The sequence below is a fragment of the Thunnus albacares genome, chromosome 9, assembly GCF_914725855.1.
Source record: "Thunnus albacares chromosome 9, fThuAlb1.1, whole genome shotgun sequence".
Taxonomy (NCBI): Eukaryota; Metazoa; Chordata; class Actinopteri; order Scombriformes; family Scombridae; genus Thunnus; species Thunnus albacares.
Window position 1 is genome coordinate 12,136,017 of NC_058114.1, and position 21,437 is coordinate 12,157,453.

At 40.6% G+C, this 21,437-nt stretch overlaps 1 protein-coding gene across 2 annotated transcripts in view; it reads right to left on the reverse strand.

Annotated features, from left to right (window-relative positions):
• Nucleotides 1–20,750, reverse strand: part of nek7 (NIMA-related kinase 7) — a 64,817-nt gene extending 44,067 nt beyond the window's left edge. Inside the window, exon 1 of one of the 2 annotated variants that reach the window (XM_044361679.1) lies at nt 20,391–20,750. The gene's annotated coding sequence lies outside the window, so the exon portion shown is untranslated. The remainder of the gene's footprint in view (nt 1–20,390) is intronic. The other variant, XM_044361678.1, reaches the window with a different exon arrangement.
• Nucleotides 20,751–21,437: the final 687 nt, after the last annotated feature.

Below are 21,437 nucleotides of genomic sequence, written 5' to 3' on the forward strand. Positions count from 1 at the left end.
TTACTCGCCAAACGGAAAATCTACCCGCATTTGGTGCTTGGAAGGTCCCTGCATGGTTTCCACACACTTTCTCACAACTTGAGGCAATGACATCACATGTGCAAAACTGGGGTATTTTGTCTATTTAAACTTAAAACGCTTACAACAGTCAAAATGTTGGTGATAAAATGCTGAATGAAGCCACACACCATTCTGTTGGTTTCGGGTGTTCTGTCAAATATTTTGGTGAAGTTTGATCAAACATTTGGCAAAATAGAAAATGTTGTGCATACAATACTAATTACAGTAAGACACTGAATTTCACTGCAGACTCACCGTTTGACCGATGAGAAGACCATTTGAAACACTTGCTACCTAGTATCCAAAGAATGTCCATGTCAATTTTGGTATAATATGAATGAAGACTTGTGGAGATATATATGTTTTTGCATTTTTTGAAAAATATAGAGTGACGGGCTTCTGAATTGACCATAGGTTGCAGTAAGGAAAAATTTTGTCACAGTGTATGTGCTGAAAATATTTCAGGTCTGTAGGACGTACAGGTGATTTATTTTGAAGTTTGGAGTGTGAAATGTCTAGAAGTTTCGATTGTTGCAATAAGCCACACCCACTTTAATAAATCATTACCAAATTTTATACATTGGCTGAGTCGTGACCCTCGATCATGCAAACTGAATTTTGTAAGAATCCATGTAGCCAATTATGAGATATAAACTTTTCGCATTTGTGGCGCCCCATAGTTGCAGAATATCACAAGACTGTGTAGCGTAGCTTTAACCTAGCATCCGAACATGTGCACCGAGTTTGATTACAAGAGTTTACACCAATTTTGATTTATGAGCATTTATGTGAAATTTAATTTAAAGACACCGGTCTAAAAATGTATCATTTCAAAACGGATAGACATATTGAAATGAGCTCGATAACTTTAGATCAGCAAAGTCTGTATATGATTCTAACAGTTTTGGGACGACTGGCCCAACGGTTTCTGACAAGTTGTCAAAAATAAGATTTTAAGAAAACTGAGAAAAAGTCAAAAAAAAATTGACATTTTTAGAGCAGAAGACCATTGGAGCAAAGATGCAGATGAGTTAAGAGAGTTGTTTGAGATGACTGCAAAATCATAAACTTGATTGTTACAGCACCACCTTGAGGTCAATGAGTGTTATTTTAGGTGCCTGAGTAGTGGGTGGAGTTTGCAACCCAACTTCCAATTTTGGTGACTTTTGGTTTTGGTTATGGTTTTTACTGCACTAACACTTTTAGCGGAGAAAAATAAGAAAGAGGAAGAACGAAAACATAAACAATAGGACTCCAGCAGCGAGCTTCACTCCTTGGACTCCTAAAAATTGGCCTTAAAATGTCATTACTTCAACATGTAAACCTAACCAGAGGTTCCTATCGAACAAAAGAGGATCAGAACTTCAGTATTCTGCTGAATCGACACAATCACTGAAACATTTTAAACATAATCACACTAATGAGGTATTTAGTTCAGCGTTTCCCCCATGTTGACCACTCAGACTACTCAAATCTCAGCAGCCACATATTTCTCTGTTCTTTATTTCTCTGTTTAGCATCTTCAGGTTAGGCAATCCCAACTTTAAAACTAACCCCCCTTCACTTTTCCAGCAGTTGGAGAAACAACAGACGTGACTTTTCTTGGTCTTGACAAGCTGCAGCATTTTTTTAACTGACACACTGTAGCCTTTACTGTACATTTACTGCCAGATTGACAACTTACTGCTAACCTTGTCCTCTGCTCCACTCAAATTCACCGTCACTTCTCTGCTGCTCACTCTCTCACTCACTCACCTGTTACGCACACATATTACGCACTGCCCTATTCCTTAAAAGGAGATACGCTACCAAGAGTTTCCCAGGCAATGACACAGCGGTTAACTCACGTTTCAGAACAGCGCTGCACAGAGGCTCCCAGATGCTATTTATTTCCAAATGAATGGATATTTGGCATTATTTTTGGCATAAAATAATATTTTTTTGGCCTGGCAGTGGCTCTCATTGGCCTGGCGGTCCACCAGGCCTGTACAATTATAGGGTAAAGACTGTAGTTAATAAAAATATTGTCTTTCAGATATTTATATCAGCATATTTATTTTCACATTACATGGGTGGTTGATACTTTAATGCATTAGGGAGGAACAATAATGTTAAGAAGATCCTCATTAATATGCAAATTATGCAAAGTGTTCTACAATTTCATCAATTATTCTGTTAAAGGGAAAATTCTATATTGTGTTTGGCTTGAATTAGACCAACTACCACACACCAAACACCATCAGCCTACCACATACTGACCTACTGTGTACAGTGATGACAGGATAATTTTTAATGATTATGATCTTGTTAATTTTTAAAACCTATTATTAAGATGCCAATGATGATGATCAAATATTTATAATTAATTTGGCTTCAGGCCCTATTGAGACAATCTGGAAAAATCCTGGATCTGCATGGAGGGTTTTAATGCAAGGTGAAAATACAGCTTATTAGACACAGGCTGACTGGAAGGCTGGTTGCCTGACTAGCTTTGGTGTCGTGGCATTTTGATTTCAGTGTCACAAGGGCCTTACAAGTCATCCACCCGGTTGGCCTTCCTGCCTCTCCTTGTGATTCTTTGCACTTCAGCTTTGCGTTTTGTTAGATTGGGGCTGGCACCCTTACTCCTCTCTCTAACCCTCTTGTGTTTCTGACTGTCTACGTGTCAAAATAACCAGGGGGCATCTGAGCTCCCTGACGTTCTTTCGCCTCCCACATCCCACGTTAACAAGATCAATTAAGACTGCCACGTTAGATTAACGCACGCCAGGAAACAGCACAATTAATGAAGCTAACTCAATCAAGAAGAGTTAACGAGGCGAGGTCACACACTTAAGGGCTCCCACTCGCACATAGTTCAAGCAAGGTGCAACCAATCAAAAGCCAAGATCTAGCGACTGGACAAATCAAACATAAGATTAAAGACTCAGATTGACTTAAGCTTTCATCATGTTAACCTTAAATCTACTAAATCCCTCTCTCCACAAAACCCTGCTCCACTGTTTCCACAGTTTCTCTCATAGTTCCACAAAAAGTCCTGCTCTCATCACAGGAAAGAATTTCTGACTTCCAAAACATTTGGTGGTCACAAACAGCAGTGGAAACTCAAGGTACAAGTCCGCCTGCCTTTCTGTCATGTGGCCGAGAAATGGTGGCTGGCTGGCTAGAATTTTGGCAGCAATGGGGCAGCAGCAGCTAAAAGCTAAATCCCTTAACTATTCATAGATGCATGCCAGAGCCCAGTTCAGAGCTCTGGTCTGAGACAGCTGCAAATATACAACAGGATAGAACTTTTGGTGTGCTGTAGGGAGAATCAATACAGGGTAAATATGTGGATATGCTACTAGTGTGTGCCTCAAATCCTAATAAATATATTTAAAGCTTCAAGTTTTACCATCAAGACTTGTGTTTTAGTGCCTTTGGTAGGACAGGATTAAAACATGTGTGTTTTTAATCAATATCCTTCAGTGATATACAAATTCAACACTAGGTTGAGAAGGCAAAAAGACCAGACCCATATTTTTCAGGAAGGGAGGGCTTCACAGGTTACACTTCAAATGTTTCTATAAATTATCCATAACTGTACTGGATGAGGATACAGTGTAAAGGTAAGTGAGCAAGCAAAAACTCTCTATATATATCTCTCTGACAAACTGATGGTTGTTTTTTCTGAGGAAATGGGAAAAAAAAGTTTCCCATCCCATCCAGACCACCAACCACGCTGTGTAAACAACCACTGTTTTCTGACTATTTTCCATCTAAAATGAGACCCGACAAGCCCGACATTCCCACAGCAGGCCCAATCACACATAGCTATATAGATATAAGATAGAAGAAGGGAGAAACATAGTGACGAAGCACGAGAGGAGGAAAGAAAATGATATTAAAACCATTGAGTTATATTTTGTCTTCTCTGTCTTACACTTCCAGCACACACCTGATTTTTTTTAACTGCACAGGAGCCGACAAATCAGGTGTGTGCTGCACAGGACACCTTATTTCTAAATATGGGCAGAAATATGAGCTTTTCACAGGTATTCTCACATCCCACCTTCCATCACTGCCTGTGTTATTTGCTCAACAACACCATTCTCCTCTATGTTGGCACCGATGTGACGCGGTGTGCCTTCAGAAAAGACACAGGAGGGCTGTGACCGAAATTGAGACTGAGTTTCCAGAACAAATATGCACCAATAGACAGATTCTTCCTACATTAGACTCAAAGTATCCATCAAACATTTACCAGGAAATGATGCTGCTAACTGTGCAAATGCAACATTTTATGTTCTGTAGCTTGTTTATTGACCTCTTGAGCAAAATAATTCTTTTACTTTATCATTTCCCCCATCATTTTGACAACCAGCTTCTTGCCCAACTTTAAAAACGTGCTCTATAAAAAGTATGTATAAGTTGGCTTTTGCAACGTGGTGAACAACAAGTCATTCAACCATAATATGAAAGAGCATATCTTCAGTCAACTAGAGCAAAACTGAATGGGGGGACGTAAAAGCCAGCAGGGCACAGCAGGGATGGAGTAGGACAGAGTGGGACAGATGCAGAACTGAGAAAAATGTCAGTATGGAAAAAAAGAAGCTTGTTAGCCCTGATGTGTTCATGGTCCTGTGAGAGACGGTGTGGGGAGCTGTGCACCACAGAAGTTGGCAGTGGCTTTAGGTCCTCTTTAATCCCTATTTCCTCCTCTCTGCATTATTCATTTAAAATAGGAGAAGAGGAAAAACAAAGAGGGGACCGATTATAAAAAGGTGGATCAAGGCAAACTGGCAGGGAGGGGGGATGAATTAGGAAGCGAGGGGGAAGGGTCCTGGAAGTAAGCGGTCCCAAAGAGAAGAGTGCTAAATCAGCTCTCGATCCGAGGACAATAAATATGAACACAGACTGATGAGCTTGGGCCTGAGAAGGAGAGAAAAGAGAAGGGCAAGAAAGGGGGTGAGGAGCAGGGTTGGGGTGGATAGTTAAAAAAAAAAGAGAGAGGAAAAATATAATGTGACACTATCCGGCCCGGGTGTAGGATGTGAAGGAATCAAAGGCACCTTTGAGGAGCCAGAAGACGACAGTGAAAGTGCTGGAAGAGTGGTGTCCATGATTACAAGAAGTGGAGAAACCTTTGAGTCTGTGCTCATGAAAGCCCACCCCAGGCCTCGTCTGAAACCCCTGCTTGACTAACACTGATGATACAGAAAGAGAAAAAGAGGAAAAGAGAGAAAGAGAGCCACTAATGATGGAGGGGTCCGGATACTACAGACGCAGCGTACTCTCCAATTCATTTTAATCACTATTCAGAATCATTAGCCCAAATGTGCGAGCACTCGTGTACGTTGGACCATGAGCGGAGAGAGAGACAGAGAGTAGGAGAGGACCAATTACACCTCAGCATGTGAGCCGGTCTTTGAGGTCTTTGAGTAAGATCGTCCAAGACTTGGTGGAATACAAAATGAAGAGAGGAAACTTTATTGTCTCTCAATCTAAAATGAAAAAAAACAGCATGAAGATAAAGGAGGAACCTTTAGAAATACGCTTTGCAAAGCCTGCCAAAGACACTACAGAGTCAAATCATTTAGACTTTCCAGTTTCCCAAATCTGGCTACAAAAGTATTAAGTTAATCAGGGAGCAGCTCAGCGTGAATCTCAACCAATCACACAGAGGAACCAAACAATAACACTGACATCAAACAGGATTCATTTTTCAGCAGTCACAACATTGGGCTGGATTAATGGCTAAGTCTCTTTCAGACTGTACAAAGTGTGCGCATGTCTCATCTCTTAGTGTGTTGGAGCGTACAGATCAATGTATCTGATCAAACATCGATGTGATTTTTCAGGCTCTTCAAATTCAGTGTGAAGGTGTGTGTTTAATGTGTTTGAAAGTCATGTTTGACACGCAGGTCTGCAGACTGATGTTAAAAAAAAAAACCAAGATAAAAATAAAGTATAACATACACATATATGTGTATGAGTATGTGTGATATCTTTGCACAACTCAGACCTTCAGCCTCTCCCTTGTGGAGGGAGCACAGCGAAATGATGAAAAAGGGAATTAAGACAAAGAAAACTGCTGAGGTCTATAGGGACACTACAAGGCCGGTGATCCATAATGCTGCTTGCTAACTATTTATAGCCTTCTTTACATTTTTCACTTTCAGATTTTTATAGGCTAATGATTATTTCACTGCAGAAGTAAATAGCACAGCACAAACAGCCTGGGCTTCATGTGAGGCCTAAACTGATTTATTCTCTAACTATCCAAACAAACTAGCACAGTGCTCTGCTTCAGAGCGTGTACATTTCACCTACTGCAGCCTCTATGAAACACGTACGCACTATCACCTGACCTTTCATGAGCCAGTAATTCCATTAACAACACTAGACTCTCCTCTGTCTTCATCTGCGTGTGTGTGTGTGTCTGCATGCGCGTGCACACCTGCACATTTGTATTCCCTCCTATCTCAGTTTTCCTTTCGTATCCTCATCCACCATGTATAGTAAAGATGTCCGCCATTGAAAAAAAAGAACTCAAGCACATGCAGGTGTCAGCCACTCTCCTCCCCTTTCTCCTTCTCGCTTGCTCTTGTCCTCGCCACCTCCTCCCCTTTGTGCTCCTCTGTGCTCTGTTGCTCCAGTGTGTTGTTGACATGAGCTGGCACGTGGCTAAAAGCCCGGGCCACCTCTCTGTTCTATTGTCCTGCCCACTCCACAGCAGCAATGACGACTCTCTCATAGCGAGAGGCCCTTTGTTGCCAGCCTGTCACTTCAGCAGGTGCCTTACAGCGAAAGGCAGGAGCCAGCCAGCCAGCCAGCCAGCCGGCCCGCGCCGCTTCGTTAGTGCAGAGCACCGTTTGATGTGCTCATTTCATGAGCCGGCGACGGCAGCCAAGGAGGATGCTAATAATCACTCGAAAAACAAAAACATTCCACTCAAGCTTGTAAAAGATAAACTCCAATTTCAATGATAAAAGAAGAGTGACAGACAGCCATGGTACCGGTTGAAAAAAGACCACCAGCCACACTACCCCTCTCTTTCTTTTCCTCATCACCCCCCCCCCCTTTTCCTAGGTAAAACCAATTCATACTGTCAATCACTGAGAATAGACAAGGTATATTGACAAATTGCTGACTGTGTAAGGAAAACAAAATTGTGTGGGCAAAGTATGCAAAAACAGAGCTGCATTTAAGACAGCTGTGTGATCCCTCAGAAACCAGCTCGGTGTGTGAAGGAGCAGGCTGTGTGAAGGAGAGAACCCCCCCAGGCGTTCAGGAGAGGGGACCCTGGGGGTTTGGGCTATGCTTGCACACCCTCACTACATTCACAGCCCTTCAAAATGCCATATCACCATCACACCTCAGTTAAAATAGAAACTGAATGCATAATATGTGAAAATCAAGAGCACTTAATTTTGGCAGGCTGATCTAACTGCAAGTGATGCCATAACTTTTTAGGATGTTCAAGGGAATGAATAGGCAGGACATCTAATACATTTTGAATGTATCCCCCCCATATCTAAGGCACGTGTTTGAAGCATAGATGTAGTTCCAACTCCTGGCTAAAATTGGTCCGAGAACAGAATTATAACTTCTAGGGTGCCACATAAAGTTAAATGCACTATTATAGAGGAAATCTTTGAGACTATTAACATAATGTCCAGGCTGACACAGAGACATGGAAATACACATGTGAAGTGTCTGATTTAGGGTTGCAATTTTGATTATTAATACGCTAATCGTTTCTTGATAAGGTGATTAATAATTTGGTCTATTAAACATCAGAGAAAAGTGAAAAATGCCCATCATAATACCCTAGCACCCAACATGACATCATCAAATGTCTTGTTTTGTCCAACCAACAATCAGAAACCCCAAAATATTCAATTTATTGTAATGTAAGAAAAGAAAGAGCTATAAAGTCTTGTACTTAAGAACATAAAACTATAGTTGCAACTAATGATTATTTTCATTATCGATTAATCTGTTGATTATTTTCACAATTAATTGGTTAGTTCTTTGGTTTATAAAATGTCCAAAAATTTTGAAAAATGTAGATCAATGTTTCCCATAGACCAAGATGACGTCCACAGATGTCAGTCCACAACCCAAAGATATTTAGTTAGCTTAGAAGCTGGAATCAGAGAATTTGGACATTTCCTCTTGAAAAATGACTCGAAAAAACGATTAATCAACTGTAAAAATAGGTGGCGATTAATTTTCTGTTGATCAACTAATTGATTGATCAACTAACTGTTGCAGCTCTACATAAAATCTTCAAATGATTGCCAGGTCTAGCAGTGCAAAGCAGTGCTGTCATTGTTGAGGCTGTTCAAATGTGGCACTTTAATGTGAAAACCCCCAAATATGTTAGGATATTTGAAATTAATATATTCAGGTTGAGCTCAGTATATTATACGCTATTTAAACCTCTCTACATTGAACAATCTTTACACTGTAAGCCACCAGCAAAACAAAAGCAGCAAAATAAAGCTAAAGTCTATGATAATTTAGTTATTTGGTTATTAAAGCAGCAATTTAGGTATTTTCTTAGGGAGCACACCTCTCAATTTATTTGAACCAAATATCCACACCCAAATTTGCACACCGCAGCATAACGAAGATCCCAAGGCTTTAGGTTGCATTAGTGCCCCGTGGCATTCACGATGCAAAACAGAGCATTGCGCAGCAGAGCAGAGCTTCCAGTGCTGGAGGACCAATAAGGGCTTTGTTTGTTAGCCATGTCACTGACTGACCACCAAATTAGCTTCATCACCTCTGGCACCAGGATATCAGATGTGACATTCTGTACCACAGGGCGGGGGCCCAGTTTGTCTGCAAGGCTAGAGGGCTTATAGTTTAAAAAAAAAAAAAAAGAGAGAGAGAAAGAAAGAAAAATGGGGACAAATGAGGAAATTTAATAAAAAAAAAATAAAATGAGGGAATGCCTCACGCAGTTTTATGTTCTGTTCTAAATAAAGGATTGTTTTACACAGCATTGCGACCAAGGGTCTGGTCTTCATCAAAACAGCTGTGTTTTCTGAAGCCTAACCTCGTGATCATGTTAACAGGAGTCAACACACGAGAGCATCATCTTCCAGGCAGCATTCAGACTCTGAAATTACATTTACCTCTGGTAATTTCGATAAAGGAGGTGATGAAGCAGGAGACAGAGAAGACATGGGCCATTTGAACCAGAAATTGCATAATTCAAACAACCAACTGATAGAGAAACTTGTAGCAGAAGTAGTGCTTTCTGCCCTGTATGCAGGTTCTAGGACAGCAGTGACAAAACAACAACTGCTGATCCATCCCTGTGTTGTTTGGAGACGATGAGGCCTGTCATTTGAGTTTCTCATCTGTGAAACAACCATTAAAAAAAAAAAACATCTGGTGAATGAGAGACCAGCAGTCTCTCATACTCCCTTCAAGCAGGTTTTTTCCCCCTTCTCCCTGGATAGTTTGAAGCAGTTAGCCAGCGTCAGCGTCGAAGTTTGTCTAAGAGGAAATGACAAAAGCAAGATGTCCAAATCATTAGTAATGTGAGAGGAGCAGTTCCCAGGCATGTCTCGTTACATAGCTGAGTGCTAACGTGAGGGCTAAGGGCTCGTGTTGGGGCTTTACTGGGCTCAAGCCTTATATGCTCCGAGGGGGGGACGGGGGAATACGACCACAGCCCTTCAGCATCTTCACCGTCAGTAATGGAAACATCTAAGACCCAAAAGAACCGTACCTCAACTCTGTCACTTTAAAAGGTGGAAAAAGCAATACAAAGTGCGGCCCACATATCAATATAAAACACATAAACATGCACCCGAACAGATGCAGGCTCGCACAGAAATAAATGTCAAACTGGATGCATATACTGAATACATACTAATAGTGGGCCCATGAGAACATGGCTCCACAAAAATCAAGCTTGGTCTGGCTCTGGTTCGGTTTCAGCCTGCTGTGGCTTCTGCGGTGGGCCCTGCTGGCTGCCGCACACACACGCACACACAATCTCCTAACCAGATCCAGAGCACTACTACTCTATCGGAGGTCAAGTACAGTGCTGTCTCTGCATTCGAGTGTCGGTGTCACACTGCCAAGAAAGACAACTCCTTAGTATGAAACAGACAATAACGTGAATCTTTCAGTTGATTCCAGAAGCACAGTTCATCCTGGCTTAGGATCACATCACATTGAAATGATTTGCTTTGACCAAATATGTAAAATCTAGAAAGCAAAGCCAAATCAACAGCTCAAGGTTTCTTCAGGTTTCCTTCAAGATTTTTTTTTCTTTTCCCCCACCCTGCTGAAATTGAAATTTGAAAAACAAAAACAGTACGACGGTTAATAACAGTGATGCAGGCAGGGATGCATTGTTCATTTCTAGACATATGGCTCTGCCTTGAAGGGTAGATGAGCCTTTGAGGAAAACTTGGACTGAAAATAAATCAGGAATAATGTGACTATATAAAAGACAGTCAACATGTTTTGAAATGGGTACTTGAGAAAACAAAATCTGCTGGCTCCTATTTCTTTACTTGCAACGTCTCTATTACACATCAGTATTCTAGGGAAAGAAAATATATGCTTTGTCTATTTTCGGTGCACAATAATGAAGTGAGAAATGAAGCTTATTCTGCTGTTTCTAAACTGCTCTAGCTACCTTAAGCCAAAAGTGCAAGCCAAATACCTCAAAAATGTACATTTGGACTCAAATAATTATCGAAACATAACCCCACATACCTGTGAGCACAACACATGCATAGGCAGACACACAAATGCACGCACACAAGAAGTTCAGCGTTTATTTTTATTCCTCAGGCACTCATCCTTCTTTGCATGAGTGCATCACCCGGCACACCGACAGAGCATCCGAGAATGTGCGCGAGTGTGTGTGTAAGCAGCTGACGATCAGAGAATAACGTTACCCCTAAGGGGTCGCACTTCTCTCCATCCTCGCCCTCCACCCCTATCCCTCCTCTCTACTTTGTGCCTGCAGGGATTTCCCTTTTCAGTTCAGGAGAGATGTCAGACCTGTTCCACCATCCCTCACACAGAGGCTGGACTCTGCCCTCCGTTCACCCAACATCTGTAAAACTCCACAAATCAGCCTCATTTCTAGATATCAGGGCCAACTGGGGCTTAACAAGGCCACAACTCAACATCAAACGCACCATTTGTTTATTTTAAACCTAATTCCCATTGGGATGTTAATCTCTGCTGGACTCATATGAATTCAAAGACATGGAGCAAATGATGAGGAATCCCAAACTCTGTTTGACCGCTTAGCTGAACACTGGGCCCCTTAAAATGTGACTAGCCTGAAATTACAGAGTCCAAGTTCCAAAATCACACAAGACCTCTCACAAATACTCAGAGATGGGAACAGAGCCTGGAAAAGCAGGAAATAATCATGTGTCACAATCTTGTAAATAGATATCCTTGTCCAGCTCATAATAGCAAATAAAGTCTTAACCACTATCTTAATCCTGTCATCAAATCCGTCTCACTCCACTCTAAACATCGTATAATCAATTCCTTCCTTTCTTCTCTCCCATCCATCCCTCTCCAATCACACAACCGCGCTTACACTTTGTCACTCTTGCCACATCTTCACTCTGTCATCAGAAACAGCACAAATAATGAGAACCTCCTCATCTAAACTGTTCATTGGGCACAGAGGAGCAGTCTCTTAGAGGAGCAATCACACAAACTGCTGCCCTCAATTTATACTTGAGAGGAGCAGTTTGCATTTTAAAAAAAGGCGTAGGTTTACTTTTATACCCATCAGAAAATAAATACTCAAATACTAATCCAAAATAATATAAGGAAAGTATGGTCCATGATGCATCATCATCAATATCCCCACACACAACCAAAATTAAATTTCAACATCACCAAAGTCTGACCAAATTCCTGTTGAAATTTAGGTCATTCATATCCCCAAAATGCCACCTAATATTCTGATTTGTGTGTTACAGCTAGAACTATCAATAGATATGTTTGATGATGCTTCACACCAACATTTTACATGTTCATTAAATAGATATTTTCACCCAAAGAATCTTGTAAAAAATACAAGTGTAGGCTTATCTATATCACAAGAGAGATTTTCAGAAAATGAAAATGCCAGTAACTGAAACGGCAGAAAAAGACAGAAGGGAAGAAAGAGAGCAAGAGAGATGGAAAAAGAGAGAGAAAAGCTCCACAACAGGGGATGAAAGCAGCTAAACCAGAGAGGTCTTCCCTGCCTCCTTCACACATTAGAATATTAATATTAATGAGACTTCCTGTTTTTTCCCCCCTCTGTTTTTCCCCTCAGTCGATTTGAACATGAAAAACTTAAAAAGCGCAAATTCCAGTAGTTGCGTATCACAGTTTGACCCGGAGCCACACAGCAGACACCAACCATGACAGACTCGCTGTTCAAAGCAAGCGGGAGCTGCTTTCATCAGGGGATCCTGGTGTTTTTTTTACAGTGTGACACCACCAGCCCATGCCATCTGCCTTTTTCTAAAATCAGAACTTCAAGATGTGTTTCCTGCTTGTGCATTGTTTTTAGGTGGGCTTCACAACCAAGGCCCAGTGTCAGACAGGCCTTTGCTGCTATGCTGCTTGCTGACTGCTGTTTACAGCCAAGCCCCGCAGTGTGGCGCAATGTTAAATATTCACTGTTAAACTGTCAAGCCAGAACTGGTTGGGCGCCCAGCCAAGCATTCACAGTACAGTAGCGTCGGATTCTCCCCCTCTTCAAACGCAATCCAACCAAATGTATCACTTCTAAATCAGTCCAGCCTAGTTCCCTCCTCCCACCACACACCCACTTCCTAAAATGCCTAGACTGCTGAAAACCACTTTATTAAACCCTTTCTCCTCCATGCATTGTTCTTAACTTACATTTTCTTCATCATAAATACTGTGCAAAAATACATTAACACACCATCGTTTGCACTTAAAAAGACACCTCTGCTCTAGGCCTTAGTAAGCCGCTGCTGACTCTTGATGCCTGCCTTCAGACATCTGTAAAATATTTTTATTCGGTGCCCCAATACCGCACTGGCAAAGGTCTCTCATCCTTGGCTTGGCAGGACTTCTGACAGAGCCAGCCGGCAGCGCCATACAGGCCTAACCCCTGCTGCTGCAGCTTCCTGCTGCTCTGAGGGAGTCAGGCTGCCTGCCTCCCATTGACTGTGGGCCAGGCTGGGCAAGGAGGAGGAGGCTGAGAGGAGGCCCCGGGTAGAGAGGACCCCCAGGAGAGGAGGGCAGAGGCAAGAATGGCAGGACAGACTGAGAGTCATAGAGGTTGAGTGTAGGAAGAGGGAAGAAGTGGGGAAATTAAGCAGGGAAGAAGGGGGGGAAGAGAGGCGGTAGAGAGGAAGAGGGGAAAAGATGGGTGGCACGGAAGTAGAGAGGGAGGGAGACAAAGGGCCTCGAGGGCAGACTGGGCAGCAGGAGTTGAGGGGAGCTTCTCATTATGACTCTTCTTCCTTCTTCATGCCCCTAGGCCTTGACCACAACCTCAAAGCCCCAGGCCAAACCGAGAGACCAGGGAGACCATGGAAGACTGCTGTGAGTCAGGGTACAAACACAGAGGGAAGGAGGGGAGGGAGGGAGAGAGATGTCCCCCGCACCCAGACGGACAGCGTGAAACAAAGACAGACTGAAAAGAAAAATATATATATGGATTTCTCAATTAAGGTTTTCTGCCCACGATCAGAGTCATCTAAGACTATCTATAGATTTTACTACATAACACAGAGCCAGACCATTTTCAGAGTATATTCACATTAAAATCAGTAAAGCCAATCCAATTTTGAACGACTGAATAGCTCCACATTAAGAAAACACAGACTGCATGACACTCTTTCTTTTAATAGTTTCCTCGTGGAACTGTGTACGTGGATGGGATTTGGACAGTTTTACATTGCCATCATGAAGAAAACAGTCTTAATACCGTTTTCATCTAATAGCAGCACGTACTAGCATGGTGCATATGAAAAATTGTAGTTCTAACACATTAACCTTTTTTCAAAACCAAGTTTAAAACCAACAGCCAACACGCAAGGACAATGTGAATATCATTAATGTAAACTGTTTGCTGTTTGTTTGTTTTGCAGTTCACTTACTTGCAACATGAGAATAGAACAGAATAATAGAAAGGTTTCAATTGTTTTAACAGAGCTGGTGTACCCAGAATGCAATGGCTTACAAACAACAACGAATAAGGCAGAAATGACATATTTTCAACAGAAAAAAGTGCCGCTCAACACTTTCCTTTATGTCGCGCACCTGGAGAATTTTGTTATGTTGCGAACACCATCATATTTTGTCACGCAGTGTGATTGGGTAGTGCTAACGTCGCCATGGAGATTGTAGTTTTCACTGAACTTCCTTATTGATATTTTGTTCTGTTACCTTAGATAACTTGTAACATCCTTGTTTAATTAGTCCCGGTTGGGATGATATAAGGCTGATGTAACTAAACAAGCCAGCTGGAGGATAGCATCTGGTGACATGGAGACACAACCGAAACCTTTCGCCAAAGCATGAATTGAAAATGTTGCATGACTCTTGAATTTCTGTTGAGCGACACTTGTCAAAAAGTGTCGAGCAACCTACCATAAATAAATAAAGCCTTTAGTGTGCCCCGATCCTTCTCTTGCAAATCAACCTGTGACGTCACAAGAAAGAAAAAAAAATGAAAGTGAGAAAGAAAGACAGTGTGCAAGACAGAAAAAAAAATGTCCCTGGCTTTTCACACTAGAAAGGGGGAGGGTAAAACAGACAGTCTGTCAAAACAAGATGCTCTCATACAAATTTGCTCTCTTCTGCAGCAAATCCCATGTGAAACATTAAGGCTCATTTGTGGTGAGGCTGGAACAAACGCCCATAGCACAGTAAGCAAGCAACACACACAAAAAAAAAAAAAAAAAAAAAATCATCTTCTCTCATTCTGTTCATGAGTGCAAATTCATATTGCTTTTGTCTCATCTCATGACAAATGCATACTGTCACTGTCACTGATGTGGTGTTTACAGTGGCATATAGCATCTTGTAATTATTCTGTGAAAGTGAATTTGTATCCTGAGGGATTCGTATTTTTGCATGTGGATAATCAAAAGAGAAAGAGAGGGAGAAGGGACAATTGGAGAGTGATCTTGAATAAAAAAACAATAGTGCTTGAGAGCCATCTTTCCAGGACAGTTCCCAATATGCCAACATGGCTTTAGTAGCTTTGTTTAGATAACAATATACAGCTGCATATTCCTCAACAGGCGGTAACCTGCAGGCGTATTTCTGATACTAGATATTAGATATCAGATATCTACAATATAATGCATGTGAAGTTAGTCCAGAAATAGCCCGAATAAGTCATTTTTATGCAAGCTGCCACTGTATTAAAAGGTTAAAGTACTGACACACAAATATAAGGCCCACTTAATTAACAAACTGAACACAACAAAAGCATCAGTGTATTTAACAAATAAGCATTTTAGCTATATTACACAGCTATACTGGTCAACTCCCCATTTCCAATTAACTAAAAGAAGCTACAGCACACTACAGCAAAATGACATATATCATAGTCTTCATTGAGATATCTACCTACTTTCCATGTAAATTAACAACATTATTTCTAAGTAGGCCTTGTCTGAACCTTTCCAGCGTGCATTATAGCAAGGCAGGCATTATGAAGCCGTTTATTACTTCCTCTTTGTTGAATACATTTTTTCCGCTAAAAGGCTCTTTACTATAAGTAAAAAAAATGCCTTCTTTGTTATTGTTTTAATGAATCCATTATTTGAATAGGTTCATTACTCCATTACATGTTAATAGAGTTGTTTCATATAGAGGATTTCACAGCTGAAGATGAGAGCATGGCTGTAAAAAAAAAAAAAAAAAAAAAAGCATTTCAAAACAGCCTTTGCGGTGAAATAAATCACTGATATTGTGTGGTCATGGCATAAGCTGACCTGGGGTCACTGAAAGCGTTTCATAAACTTTAAACAGGGTCCTAGGTCAGTCATTTTTGTGTTTGCATGTATTTGTTGTCTGTTTCCCCCCAGAGCACTGTAGAGCCCAGTGAGAGAAAGCATCAATGCCACAGTGAAATTGAGAACTTTCACGTGACGTGAGGAGCCGCGAGGCATCCTCTAAGGATATTTGAATGCTTGAAACATCAGTGACCCTTCATAAGATAGAACGGAGATGGATATGAAAAATATTGACAGGCTGGCTATTTGAGGGGAGTGTAAGAAGCTGCTTAGACAGCCCACTCTCATTGCCAAAGACCTTACTCTAAACTCTACCAAACTAAGCCTGGAAAGGAAAGACTCAATTCGAAATTCTTCTGGGGAAGGCAACAAGCTTGTATTTTCTTTTTCTGTTTTTTTATTATTTCATATTAACAAAAAAAAATTGCAAGGCCGGAGCACCAAAGGAGCCTATATCCTAAGCAGTGATCTGCTACCTTTGCCAGCATCGTTTCTGTACAATTCTTGGCCAAGGTCTTTGACATCATGCAAAAGACAGTGTTTAATGTAGCTCAAAAATGGCCTTAGGAAGCATCTTCCTTCAAATATGCTTTGCGAAAAAGAAAAAAAAAAAAGGCGCTAACATTTTTTTGTTCTTTGTGTAAACCCAAAGGCAAGATGACTGTTAAAGTGGTCAGATGACAAATGTCTCATCTGATCTTTAATCCAGTAAAGGGGCCAGCTCCAGGGTTTAAAACAGGAAACTCTCACAGGATAGAGCGATCTGGTAAATTCCACTGCGCTAAATCACTGCTTTGGGTGCAGCAGATTTATCCACAACAATGAATGAGAATTTAGGTCTAACTCTGAATGTCTCAATAGTAGAAAGCTGCCGTTATGACTACACTGACCTGACATTGGCCAATATTTATGTTGTGAACAAAGACTATGTCAAAACAAGGGAAATGCTGTTGTTTCTTCTCTCTCATGAAATAATGGAATCGTAAGTGCCTCCACCAATAATCAAGTAAAATAAATTGTGCAGGGAAAGGGTCAAGTATTTTGATGACAAAGCTCCTTTTTCTATGCGTCTTTTTTTTTTCAGGGATTGTCAGTCAAAGAGCCTAAACACACTGCTATCACGACTTTCTAGTCTGGCTACCTTTATTTAAATTCAAACAATAGAATAAAGCAAAAATAATTAAGTTTTGCTAATGTCTGTCAAAAACAATCCACCTCTCATCAAGCTGAAATTCAAAGTGGGATAAACTGGCACAAATCCCCAACCACAGACACTGATGCAAACATTTGGCAGCCATTTGCTGATCATCCGGTTCATGACACATTCCTTGATAGTCAACTTCACAGAGCCAGCCGGTGTTCATCTCCATCACCTGATGATGCTGGCAGACTAAAGCCTGTTGTCTTTGACGATGATCGAATGTGGCGACATAGAAGTGAGTAATAATTGGGTCAACAAGGTATGTCGGCTCCAACTAACTCTCGTCTGAATCATCTCTCTGCAGCGTAGCCAAATGTGATAGTGTGACGCCTGAAATATTTGGCTATGATAGGTAGCGACAGCGACATGGCATGAGTTAATGTTTTCAACCTACGTGTGACCCCCCAGAATGGGTCGGCCAGGCTGCCTACATACTTGTATACTTCATCTGTGGGGTTTAATTTTAGATGTATTTTCTCCTTATTTCTTTTTCTATTTTATCTCTTGTCAAGTTTATTATTATTATTATGCTTATTGTAATTATTATGTGTATTGGAATGATTATTGTTACTGTTGTTTTTATTATTATTATCAATATTATTAGAATGTGAAAGATGAGCCATTACAAAGCTGTCCACTCAAGTCTGGACAGAGCTTTGGATGTAATCAGCATTTCGTGGTTTTGCAATAACCATTCTGACTCATAAGAAAAGCAGTGAGTCACACAAGTAACTTTTTTCCCCCCCAAAGAAGACTTCTTGATTTATTTTTCATTCAAATAAACCAACTCTTTACAACAAGCAGTAGCTCTCTTCCAAATAAACCCTGTCTTCCAAGCTATAACTCTTGTAGTGTTAACAGAAACAGAAACAGAAAGCTAGGAGCAACCTTCAAGTCTTTCCAGACAGATATGTTTCAGCATATAATACACACTTTAACTATATGGTTTACAAAAGCATACTGACATCATTTCTGCTGAAAACAACTCAATGGCTTTTAAGTATTTGTTTCAACAACTTGGTTCAGAAGAAATACTTAAGTGGTCTTGTGTTAGAATTTCTGTGTAATACCGTGACTATCATGAACAGAAAGTATGTGTTAACTAGTTTGGTTGAAGTCCAACATATGAGGGTTGTAAATAACAAATGGATAAATTCATATACTTGCTCTTAAGCTTTAACTTGATTTTATTAAAACTTAACTTGATTAAAAGATACCCTGACTTATTAAACTTGTTATTGTTGATTAAACAATTTAAGTAATCTATTGATTAACATTTGCATAAGTGGCAGCATTTATTGTTTAATACTCGCACTGGCTGATGTAGGGCTGGGCTATATATCAATATTGTGATATAAGACTAGATATCGTCTTAGATTTTGGATAACGGCATATCGTGATATGGCAGGAGTGTTGTCTTTTCCTGGTTTTAAAGGCTGCATTACAGGAAAGTGATGTAATTTTCTGAACTTATCAGATGATTCTAGCTGTTCTATTATTTGCCTTTAACCACTTAGTTACTATATCCCTATTACTGATGATTATTTATCAAAAAAAACTGTGTAAATATTTTGTGGAAGTATCAATAGTCATCCCTACAATCAGGGCACAAAATCAGCACCAGCCACCAGCCAACTGCTGGTAAAATATGCAAATAGTAATCTATTGAGTGGCTGGTAAAATTTGAACATTCACTTGCCATTTGGCTAGTAGACAAAAAAGCTAATTTTGCACCCTGCCTACAATATTGTCACAATATCAATATTGAGGTATTTAGTCAAAAATATAATGATATTTCACTTTGTTCATATCACCCAGCCTCAGCCAATGCATCAATCATGCCCACAACAATCTGCTGGACTCTCCATTTGTATGAGGTCTCGCTCTCAAATTGATGTTATCCCCACAAATAACAATTACTTGAATACCACCAGCCTCAATGAGCTAACAAGCAACTTGGTGAAAGACAAAGTCATTTAGCCTATTTCCATGTCATCACTTGCTACTGGCATGTAGCCATTTAAACTATCCCTTCTCTTTGCATGTTTTTATGCTTCTTCCCTACCTACAGTTCATGAATCAAGTTTCAGTGGGTTACCTTTGCCTCATCAGACATCTATCACCTAAATATTACTTCCATTAGCTCTGTTTTTCATTTTTAGCTCCCCCCCTTCATACACATAAACAGGGCCCTATAAATAAATTGTCAATGAGTGTGGCTGGACAGCTGAACGAGCACTGGCATTCAGTGGAAGCTGCCAGCTAAGCTTAACCTAAGCAGATAAAATGAAGCTATGCAGATTGCTCATTTAGCCAGGTATCTACCCTCCACCTGAGAGCATGTAAGGTATGCACATGTAGTCTGCCACCTTTGTGGTGCGTTAAGTTTATAGGATGCACATGAAACATGCAATTTCATGACAAAACAGGCACATGAAAGAGAGCATCTACCTAATAATTCTCTTTGACTTGGAAACACTCACTTTCCCTAAAATACTGAATAGATACACAGAGTAAAATAATCATAAACAACACATAAACATCCCTACACTGCAAACACACACACAAACATAAATCGGCCTTAGTGTAACAATACAGAAAAAAAGACAAACGTGATCTACATTGCCTCAGTCTCATGTTTAAGAGTAGAAGTTTAAGGCCTTATGAGGAAGTAATTGTGCCTCATGTGTACTGTAACATCATTGTAACAGTCACAGTAGCATGGCAATAATAAGTGGCTAATCTATTTGACTACTGTCTTGTTTCCACCACATATTTAGCTAAATGGCTTTGTTACTATGTGTAGAAAGCTAAGTTGTCATTTCGCACTCTGTAATAACACTACAGTGTCATTATTAACTTCAAATGACAGCGGCGACTTTGTAAATTCAAGGTAGTGAAAGTTAGCAATGCAACATGCTAATAGCCTGAAACAGGCTAAGCTAGCTAGCGAACTTCGTAGAAACTTTTTCAAGTGACTGTCAAGGTCGCATCTGAACAACAACTAGTGACTATTATGAGCTTTCTATAACTGTCAATTCCCAAACAAGTCAAAAATAAAGCGAGGAAACAGTTTACAAGTGGCTCATTAGCCGTCCACTGTAGTACAGTTTCATAAATTCACTGTCAGCTGTCTGAGTTCTTACCAGGAAGTGGGACTCTGTTGCTAAGCTGTTCCTTCTTCACGTTGAGAGCTTCTCCTGATGGTTATGGCGGTCGTCTTTGTTTTGACTTTCCCTTTTCTTTCCAAGGGCGCTTCAAAAAGTCGACTCGTCGGGCCCTCTCTTCCTGCGTGGCACTGTTGCTTGAGCGCTGTAAAGTTTTGTTTTTTAAAGAGGGGGAGAGAGAGAGAGAGAGAGAGAGAGAGCCTCTACTGCGGCTGCTGCAGAGCCAGTCGAGATGTGTACGTGTTTTCAGACAGTCTCTCTCCACTAGGCCCCCCTCATCACACCGCACTTCTGACCCGTGTGCCAGTAATGTAAACAACCCAGCATTCCCGGAGCGCAGAGGAGGGGCAAGTGTCAAAGAGTGGAGGGAAGCTGTCAAATACCGCGAGATTCAACAGAGAAACTCCAACTCAAACCCACCCTTCTCATTTTACTCCACGTTTTTTTTTCATTCACATCAAATGTGATTATTTTCCTTGATATTTACTGAGTTATTTTTTTTTTTACCTTTAGAAAAAGTGGGGGGAAAAAAGCAGTCTTAACTCAGGGTTAGAGTTATTGGGTTATTTGAGGGGAGATCTTACTCTTAACTTAAACTAAACTTAGACTCAGTTCTAAATTCTTCTGGGGAAGGAAATAAGCCTTTATTTTCTTTTCCTGGCGTTTTATTACTTGATAATAATTTTTTTAAAAATGCAGAGCCGGAACACCAAAGGAGCCTATATCCTAAGCAGTGATCTGCTACCTTTGCCAGCATCGTTTCTGTACAATTCTTGGCTAAGGTCTTTGACATCATGCAAAAGACAGTGTTTAACGTAGCTCAAAAAATGGCCTTAGGAAGCATCTTCCTTCAAATATGCTTTGTGAAAGATAACAAAAAAAGAGGAGCTAACATTTTTTTTTGTTCTTTGTGAGAACCCAAAGGCAAGATGACTGTTAAAATGGTCAGATGACTTTTCTGTAGCTTTCATTCAGCATCCCAAAGTCTTCCTCAGCGGATATGTTATGAACGATGTGATGGTGAAT